The sequence below is a fragment of the Bombus pyrosoma genome, linkage group LG17, assembly GCF_014825855.1.
Source record: "Bombus pyrosoma isolate SC7728 linkage group LG17, ASM1482585v1, whole genome shotgun sequence".
Taxonomy (NCBI): domain Eukaryota; kingdom Metazoa; phylum Arthropoda; class Insecta; order Hymenoptera; family Apidae; genus Bombus; species Bombus pyrosoma.
Genome location: NC_057786.1, coordinates 4,051,023 through 4,060,167, shown reverse-complemented (window position 1 = coordinate 4,060,167; position 9,145 = coordinate 4,051,023). Strand labels below are relative to the sequence as shown.

The 9,145-nt window shown below is 42.9% G+C and overlaps 2 pseudogenes; one reads left to right on the top strand and one right to left on the bottom strand.

Moving 5' to 3' along the window:
• Nucleotides 1-325: 325 nt before the first annotated feature.
• On the bottom strand, nt 326-2,844 carry LOC122577085 (annotated as a pseudogene).
• Nucleotides 2,845-4,854: 2,010 nt separating this feature from the next.
• LOC122577084 lies at nt 4,855-7,281 on the top strand (annotated as a pseudogene).
• Nucleotides 7,282-9,145: the final 1,864 nt, after the last annotated feature.

The following is a 9,145-nucleotide window of genomic DNA, read 5'->3' as shown; positions in this document are numbered from 1 at the left end:
CTCTCTCCGACTTCTCAACTAACACTGACTGACTTCCCGATTGGTACTGCCTGCTTTCGCATCCCTTTTGTCTTTTCTTAGACCCGCAACCGATCGTAGCCGAGGTCACGTAGGCCTTTTTTACAAAACTATACGATCGAAGAACGCCTCGGCCCTCGCAACATTGTACGTGGTTTACCCGCCAACTCCTAGGCATTTTGTCCGCGATACTACATAAGTTACACTTTCAGCTTAAATTATCAAATTTATTATTAGTCTTTCTCTAGTTGTATTGACCATATATTCGTCAAATTCTACTCTTACTTCATCCATTAGTTTAATACCGTCAGATTTTATAATTTTGCGTATGAGCGCGATTTGATTTGCAACTATAGTTTTTAATTCGTTTCGTTTGTTCTTCGATCATTTTGTCCGCAGCTTCTTTTACTTCTGATACTTCTTTGTCTCTTGCTATCGTTAGATTTTCTATCTCTTTTATACAATCCAATCTTGAATCCTCCAATTTCGGTATATATTTTTCTTCATCATGAAGTGTTATTATATCACCTAATTCTTCCTGGTGTCTTTTTTTTTCATAATAAGAGTGTGTTTGCTATGTGGATCTTCTAATTTCTGATGCGCCTCGCGTAAACGGTTGTAGCGGCACCCGCCACGGAACTTTCCGTCGGCTTCGCAATACAAAGCGTTAGGCCGCCGAAAGCGCAACATCGACGTGCCCGTTGTGCCATCGATATCCCTATGTTTCTTCCGCCAAATCCTCGGAAGAACACACATGCGGCAACTGCCGCGGCACATCTAATAAGCGCGTCCTAGTGGGGATATCGATGGGCACCTAAAGGAAGAATTCGTTTGTTCTCAGAAGTGGTCATTCCGTTCTGAGCTGCGAAACGCGAAACGACTCTTGTGTCTATGCGAAACGAAACCGACCACGGTTATTTTGCTATTCGTCAAGCGACATTTGCTGTGAGCGTTATTTGTTACACGATAATAAGCTAGTTGTTATTGTTGAACATATTCTAGTGTACTTTCATTATCCATCATGACACTCAATCACCTCACGGTTATTAACATCTTTGGAATGTTTTCGAACGTTTTCTAGTTCTTTTCTAAGAAAATTATTCTGTTTGTCAATGTCTTTTACTTTAGCTACAATTTCTACCCTACGCAATATTTCAAATTCGTTTTCATTGACAAGCATCATTTTTTTTATCTTTTCTAAAATCGAGTTTCAATTTGTTAGTTTCTTCTTCGTATTTATATCTAAGATCACCCACTTTTTTTCAAAAAATTTTCAACAAAATTTTTCATATTCACCATTTAGTTCGTCTAATTCACATTGAAGGGCAGATAGTTGCCCTTGTAGTTCAAGAAATACATTTTGTCGCTTTTGCAACTTCAGCTCCAACTTGTCACGTTCCTCCATTAAATTACTAATACATGAATTATGTTTGGCCTTTTCTTGTTCCAGCAAACCAATTTCATATTTGTGACTTACTGTTATCTCTACTAATTTTATTGTTAGTTCTTCAATTTGTATTTCAAGAGATTGAGCTCATTTGACGTTTGTGCGTGTTTTTTATCTGCCAATTCAGATTCTAACGCTGCTGTTCTTTTCGAGAAATCCGCGATACGATTTCTAGTATCACCTTCCACAGTTTTTCTTGCTTCGATTTCGCTTTCTTTCTCCTCTGAAACTTCCAAAAACAGAGAACGAAGGCGCTTCACTTTTGTTTGATGCTGTTGAAGTCGTCGTCACTTTTAAGAAAACTCTACATCCGGTCTTTTTAGTTTTCTCAAGCACTGAAGCTATCGACAGCGTATAGACAAAAGACCAGGACGAAGGCAGACCATAGACAGGCGAAGAGGGCTTCGAGGTTTTCAGTTATAAGGTAACTTTACTTCTATATCCTTTCGGTGTTGCTCCTCTACTTCTGTTTGTTTTTTATGTAATTGGTCGAGTTGCAATTCTAATTTCTGCACTTTCTCCTTCATGTCCTCGATGTGCTTCTCGAGCTCCTGTATCGTCCTGTTTTTGTTGGAACATTCTTGAAGATCAGCGAGTTGATGCTCTGAATCGCACTTCAATTTTTGGTCGTTAGCAGTAATAAGCCCACGTGACTTTACTTTTGAACTTGATCTTGTTTGGTCTCGATTGTGTTTTCGTGGTAGTTGTGGCGTTCTAAAAGTAATCGCCACATTACTTGCATTTTTATGCTTGCACACTGATACATTGCACTCTGCACTGGCAACGCTTCTGTTGTCATGAAATCTCTCTGACTTTTCAATAACAAAACCTTTTTACTTTACTATCTAATTTTGGATCATACGCCCCTGGTGGAGGTGCACCATATGTTCTCTTTTCCCTTACTATGCACATTGTTTCTCTTCTGCTCTTAATTTTTCTATCATCTTGTGCTGCTGTTCCATTGTCCTCATCTTCGCATATAAATCCTGTTCCAGTTGATTGATTTTATCTTTCAGTCGAGATACATATTTAATTCTTTGCCTGTGATTATGATGACCAATAACTTTAGCGTATTTTTCATGGATTTCTTGATAATCTTTTAGAAGTTGCTCGTTATATTTGGAAAGCTTTTTCACTTCGTTTTCAGCTGCTTCTCGACGGTATTCTTCTTCTTCAAGTTTTTCTATAATCGTTTCTTCTAAACTTCTCCATTTATTTTGTTCTTCTTCTAGTAATTCATTATGTTTCGGTATCTGGCTATCCTTTTCTTCAGAACTTTTAATTTTATCAGAAAGTTCCTTTATTTTCAAATTTGCTTCATTTACGGTAACTTTATGAATTTCTAATTGATGCTCCAACAATTTGTTTAAGTCTTCCATTGCTGTTTCACGTTCTTTCAACTGTTTGTAAATTTGTTGTTTAGCATATCCACTGGAGAAATTTCGTATTCTTGAGCATCGTTTCTTCTTCAGAAATTTGGCTTATTTTCTCTTGTTTGCTGCTACACGTTGCTGTTATTTTATCAACTTCTTTCAACATAGGTGCTTGTTCTTTTCTCCAAGCAACATATCATTGTCCGTATATTTGGATTTTACTCTTTTAACTGTATGTTCTTCATCTGATAAAATATATTACATAGTCTTTAGCTTCCATTCTTGCTTGTTTTGTTACCAACTCTAACATATGAACTGTACGTCCTTGTGCTAAGTAGGTTTTTTTTTTAATTTTGTCTGGCGTTTGATATTACTTTTAGGTGACGATAACTCAAGGAAGGATTTGAACACTGATCCATCATCTACTTCTTCCATTTCATAAATTATTTTCAATAATAGGAGTTGAAATCTTTGGTTCACTGATTTCATTGGTTTCTTCAAATTCCTTAACATTATCATTAGGATCTTCGATATTGTCGTCATCACAATCATTTGAAACAATTTTAGCTACTTCCACATCTTCAGCTGTAGCATCATAGCATTTCATCAAAGGAGAAATATTGTCCACTTTCTTCTCTTCTTCACTTGTGTGTTAGCGCCTAAATCTCTCGACATAAAATCTCCTGAAGATTTTGGTTCTGCATTGTCATAAGTATTTTTCGTTGTTCCCAGGTCGTCATAAAAACGATATTCCCTTTCCATTAGCCATATTTCTTGCCAAGGTCGTCATTAATACTCTTGTATTATTAGTACCCAAGAGGATCGCCAATCCTAATCAAATTTAGTTTATACCATTCTAACTGTTTGCGGACGGGACCACTTGACGAGCGAGCGTCGCTGTAGACGAGAGGTATTGGCGCGCGCATTTGAAAAAATATACATGTTGAAAGCTTGCGTTATTCATTGTTGACGCTTGTATTATTTTCTTCAATATTTAGTTCATCATCACTGTCGCTATAACTAGAAATATTCAAACGTCTGAGCCGATTCCTTGTTGAACGGAGTTCGTTTTCACTATCTGAAGCACTGTTATCGTCTTCTACCATGTCAGATTCAAGATAATATTCATCATCACTACTATCACTATAGAACGTGTCCTTTCTGAATCTTTTAGGCATCGTGTATAAGGTTGTTACGACCGTTCGCGGAGAGACGCGATCGCGAGGAAAGCGCGTCAGCGGGAGGCGTAAATTCTCGCTACGATTCAGAAAATCTACGCCGCGAATTAGTCGTTCCTCTGTGTCGGTTAAGATGACAGAGGTGGTTAATTGAGATTAACACTGAATTAACAGAGTTAACAAAAAATGATATATTTGACAATATATATATAAACAACAGTATAACGAAGCGCCACAAATTATTTGAAAGATGATGCAATTAGTGTGATATAATGATTCGACTCGACTTTACAATGTGTTTTGTATTTGATAGATTAGACGACTTGTAATTCGTTGGAGACTTTTAGTGCATTTCGTTTGGATCCTCGATCGATACTGATTGCCCTTCGATGGGCCCTTTGTGTTCTATGGGAGGCGATCCTCACCATGCTCGGGTCACGCCACCGATCACGCCACTGATCACGCCATGATCACGCGTGTCACCTTACGAGCGTGTTTGAAATAACGAAACGAATCGACGTTTCTAGAACTCGCTCTGTTTGATGTTGGCCGCTACATTGTATATTTGTCGGGCTGCTTGAGACGGTTCGCTCGCGATACTGCGATGCCACGAGTGACGGTTAGGAATAACGGCCTATGGAAAGCCACGTGGCGTAACAAGGTATTATAACAAATATATATGTCGGAGATGAAAGGACATCGGTGCCTTTCTTGTGGAGTGATTGGGGAAACTCCCAATATTCTAGCCCGGACTTTTATTGTAGCTACCCTTAAGCAATAAAAATAGGAAATAGTTGTAAGACACTAATCCGATTATGTGTACTCAGGGCTTATGACGATGGGTTTGGGCTCGAGGTGACATAATGACTCGCCGAACGTGGCCGCGGTCACGGGACGGACATGTAACAACAGAGGTACGAAATAACAGTGCAGCTCTCCTTAGAACAAAGATTGACTAAATCTAAGATAGCTTACTGAGCGGAGTACTACCTTACGTTGAGTAAATGGAAATCGTGCGTCACGTTGAGTTCGCCGTCCTGTGGCCGTGGATTCGTTATCGACCTCTCGACCATCCGTTCGTCGCGATTACCTGTAATCTCTTGCATCGACACATTTGTGATAATAAACTACCGCTGTACCCACAATGGCCAATTGCAGTGAGGGTACCTCAGACACCCCTACATCAAATCCTTTTCCGACATATATAATACATGAAAAGCTTGCTGATTCGTCTGATGATGCCATTGAAACACTGAAATTCGTTCTGACTAAACCATCATCCTACATTTACATCGCAAGTTTACGTTAAACGGAAGATAAGATTTCTAAAGATCTATAATTTTCCTTCATCAGAAACATAGTACTGTTTAGTTTACTATACCCATGCGTAAATACGCATAAGATTATTTCTCAGAAAAATAGACATACACCAGACACTTCAAAATAAGTATCCGGAACTGTGAACAGATTCGGACGGCTATATGCCGACACACGTGCGCAACGATAAAAAGACTTGGACAGCTACTTACCAAAGGGCTAAGATGTCGTCACAAATCACATCTAAATCACGCTATTATAATATACAATATTATAATATTGCAAATGTGAGATGTTATTTGTAAATTTCATTAGAATAAATACATATAAGCATATACACGATATAAGTATATGTCAGAGATGAAAGGACATCGAAGCCTTCCCTTTGGAATTTTGGGAAAATTCCTGAACACTTTAATCTAGATTCTACCATAGCCGTAATTAAGCAATTGTCGTCATTCAATTCGATTGTATTTGTTCGAGATTTCTGATAGCGAGCTTGGGCTCGAGGCGACAATTAGTCACCAAACGTAGCCACGCTCAAGGGATGAACGTTTGTCTAACAAAGGTATGGAGTAATAGTATAGCTTTCCTTAAAAAGAAACAGTTGTAGCGGCACTCGACAGTAAACATTCCAACGGTCTCTGTCCCGTGGCTCTAAATCTTAGGTCCTCCAAAGAGATAAATAGACTTTGTTTTATCAGTCTCTAAGTCTACCACCTACTACGGGAAAACACGAGAAACCTGCTTTCTCTCACGTACGACTCTCCCCGCTAGCAACTTCCTCTTAAGGGCAGTTAGCATCCTTTTCCAACGACCAACGCAAAAATTAGCCAATAAACAGCGACGTACATTTCCCTCACTTCCCGAACCAAAGCTTTCCTCGACGAATTCGATAATCTCGCATCCTTAGACACACTCCCATCACAGTTTTCCTTCGCTGCATCATCGTGATGGAAAGCCAGTCTTTTACATGCAGTCTGTTACATGGAATCTTTGCATAGAGTCGTTTACATAGAGTCGTTAGCCCTCGGTCGTTACATATAGTCGACACACAACAGTCGTTACAATCGCACGATCCGAGTCAATCAACAACCCAAGTCTTCGGCATATCGCGCAATCATCGCCGAACTCCCGTCGCATCAAAGCACACCGACCAGTAGTCGAACTGTTAACCGCGAATCGCGCACCGTTAATAGTACCCGCGAGTTCTGCGCATCAGTGTACACCCAGAATATATTGTGAATAAATATTTATGGTTGAGTATATCTGAGTGTTCCTTCAAAACCTATCACGACCTTAATCACCTCAAATTAGTAACCCCGACTTGATTTTCAGTGAAAGAGGTGACCGTGATAGTGCTTGCGAGTTTTCAAACGCCGCGAAGTTGAGACAGTTCAACGATTCCGACAATGCTGAACGTACGACGATCGGGGGTGACAACGTAGACTCGGTAAATTCACTACTCCGCATACCACCTTTCTGGCCTGACGACGTTGATTTGTGGTTCACGATGCTGGAAGTGTAGTTCGAAGCTGCCCAGATTACGTGCGATTACTCAAAATACCGGACCGCTGTTGCAAATCTCGACAAGCAGCACGTGCGGTTAATCAGGGATGTATTGAACGCCCCACCGGCGACCAGGTGTTACTAATTCTTTAAAAAGGAGCTCATAAAAAGATTGGAAGAGTCGGACGCCAAGAGACTCCGACAAGTAATCGAGAAGGAACAAATGAGCGATAGGACGCCATCCCAATTCTACCGAAATCTAAGAAACCTAGCCACCAACTCGATAGCAGACGATGTCATCCTCACCGTCTGGGAAGGTCGACTTCCGTCGCGCGTGCGGAGCGTCCTAACCTCGGTACAGAGCAAAGACCCTGAAACCCGCACCCAAATCGCCGATAGTATCTTCGAAGTCATCCCGGAACCAGAGCAAGTAGTGTGAGCGCGAAGTCTCGCCTTTCGGGAGACCGTGTCATTCCTGGAGTATATAACTCATACTGGCTTCGCTCATATATTTTATCCACTTCCCAGCCCCCACCCACCCGGGGAACGGCGCGCATAGATGATCGGCGCGCGACTTGGAAAAACCCTGCCCTCTCCTTGCGGGTCATTGGACAAGTTGAACCTACCCTTTCGGGCGGCAGCTGGCTTAGCCGGCGCCGCGCGATGCACGCATCGCGCTACGCCGTTACCAGCGGGGGCCACGAGGAGGCGGCCCAGCTTATAGCTCGGTCCCAGCAGCTTGGCTATCTAGCCGATTATTCCCTGCACCGTCTCGGCACTCATTTGCATGGGTGCCGGCTGCATTGACGGTCGCAGGTTTCCCTCTCCGGCTCGTTGTATTTTTCTTCGCCTTTTCCTTGACTATTTTCCCCGAACTCTTTTATGTCGGTTTTCCCTTTCGTGAGTCCTCTGTAGCGGCAGGTTCTAGATTTTATGCTGTCATCTCCTTCGTTGTTGTTGTTGTGTTCATATTTCCCCTCTGCTTTGCTCGGGTGTCCTTCCAGCCAGTCTCAGACTTCTTCTCGGATGCTGGCTTGTTTGCTCACCCGGCTGTGTCGATCTTATATCTGGAGGTCGTCCCTGTTGTCGTTGATGTGTCGTTCCTCCCGTCTCTCGCAGGGCCTCCCTTCTCTTCGTTTCCTTTGCCTGCAGAACGCTTCTTGTGAACTGGCGGAAGTGGGGGTATACATCCTTTATTACGAACTCCCACTTTTCTTCTGGCCAGTCCAAGTTTAGTTCTTCTATCGCGTTCCGCAGTTTTTGACGATCTTCGTCGAAGATTGGGCAATCCTCGAGGATATGTTGAGGGGTTTCTTCCTCGCCGCAGTCGCACGTGTCCACTTCGCTCTGAGCGAAGCTTGAGCTTGCTGTTAAAGTCTCCATGACCGCTAATGAACTGTGTCATGTAGTGGTCAGGTCTTACCCAGCGGCACTCAAGCCTGTCCTTGACGCTGCCGAAGTATGCGAAGGTTGTTCTTCCCTTCTGCGTGATCTGCCAGCGTTCCTGCCACTTCTGGATCGCTTCTTTGACGATCGCTTTTTCGCTGCTTGTGTCGTCCCGTCATCTTTTCTTTTCGTATGTTCTGGCTCTGGCTTCTATTAGGAGATCGATCGGAATGACCCCCGCGATAATCTGTAGTGCCTCTATTGACGTCGTTCTATAGGCCTTCGTCACTCGGAGGAGTGCCATCCTCTGTGACCGCATAAGCATGCTCCTAACTTTTCCATTCAAAAGGTCGCTCCAGCCAGCCGCGGCGTACGTGGTTATCGGCTCGAACAGCCACTGAATTCTTCGAACCGAAACTCTGGGGTGTCTTCGAAATTCGGCGGGGTTATCGTTTCACGTCTGATTACTGCCTGCTCCGGCGTGTCCGTATCCTCCTGGTCGTCGGGCAACAGGGCAGACAGCATCGCCTCCGCAGTCGTTCGCCAGTTGGAGGTTTCTCCTTGTGGCATCCGCAGGGTCGACACTGTTTCTTCCCCTCTTAGTTTACCCGTAACCGTTCGGTAGGCGGTGCCCCAGGGTTCTTTATTGCCTTCCTTCGATACGAATTCTTGCCAGCTTCGTATCTTGGCTTTAGTAATCGCTCTCACATACTCTCTTCTAGTGTCCCTGTACCGCAGCTTTTCCTGTTCTCTCGTTGCGGGGTCCCTAGCCCCTTGGTATCTTCTTCTTGCCCGGTAGGTGTTCCTCTTTGCTCGTGTGAGCTCGGGCGTCCACCATGGCACTGACCTATAGTGCCATTTCTTCTTTGGAATGGCCACGTCGCAGGCTTTTATGAGACTTCCTGCATTCGTTCGGC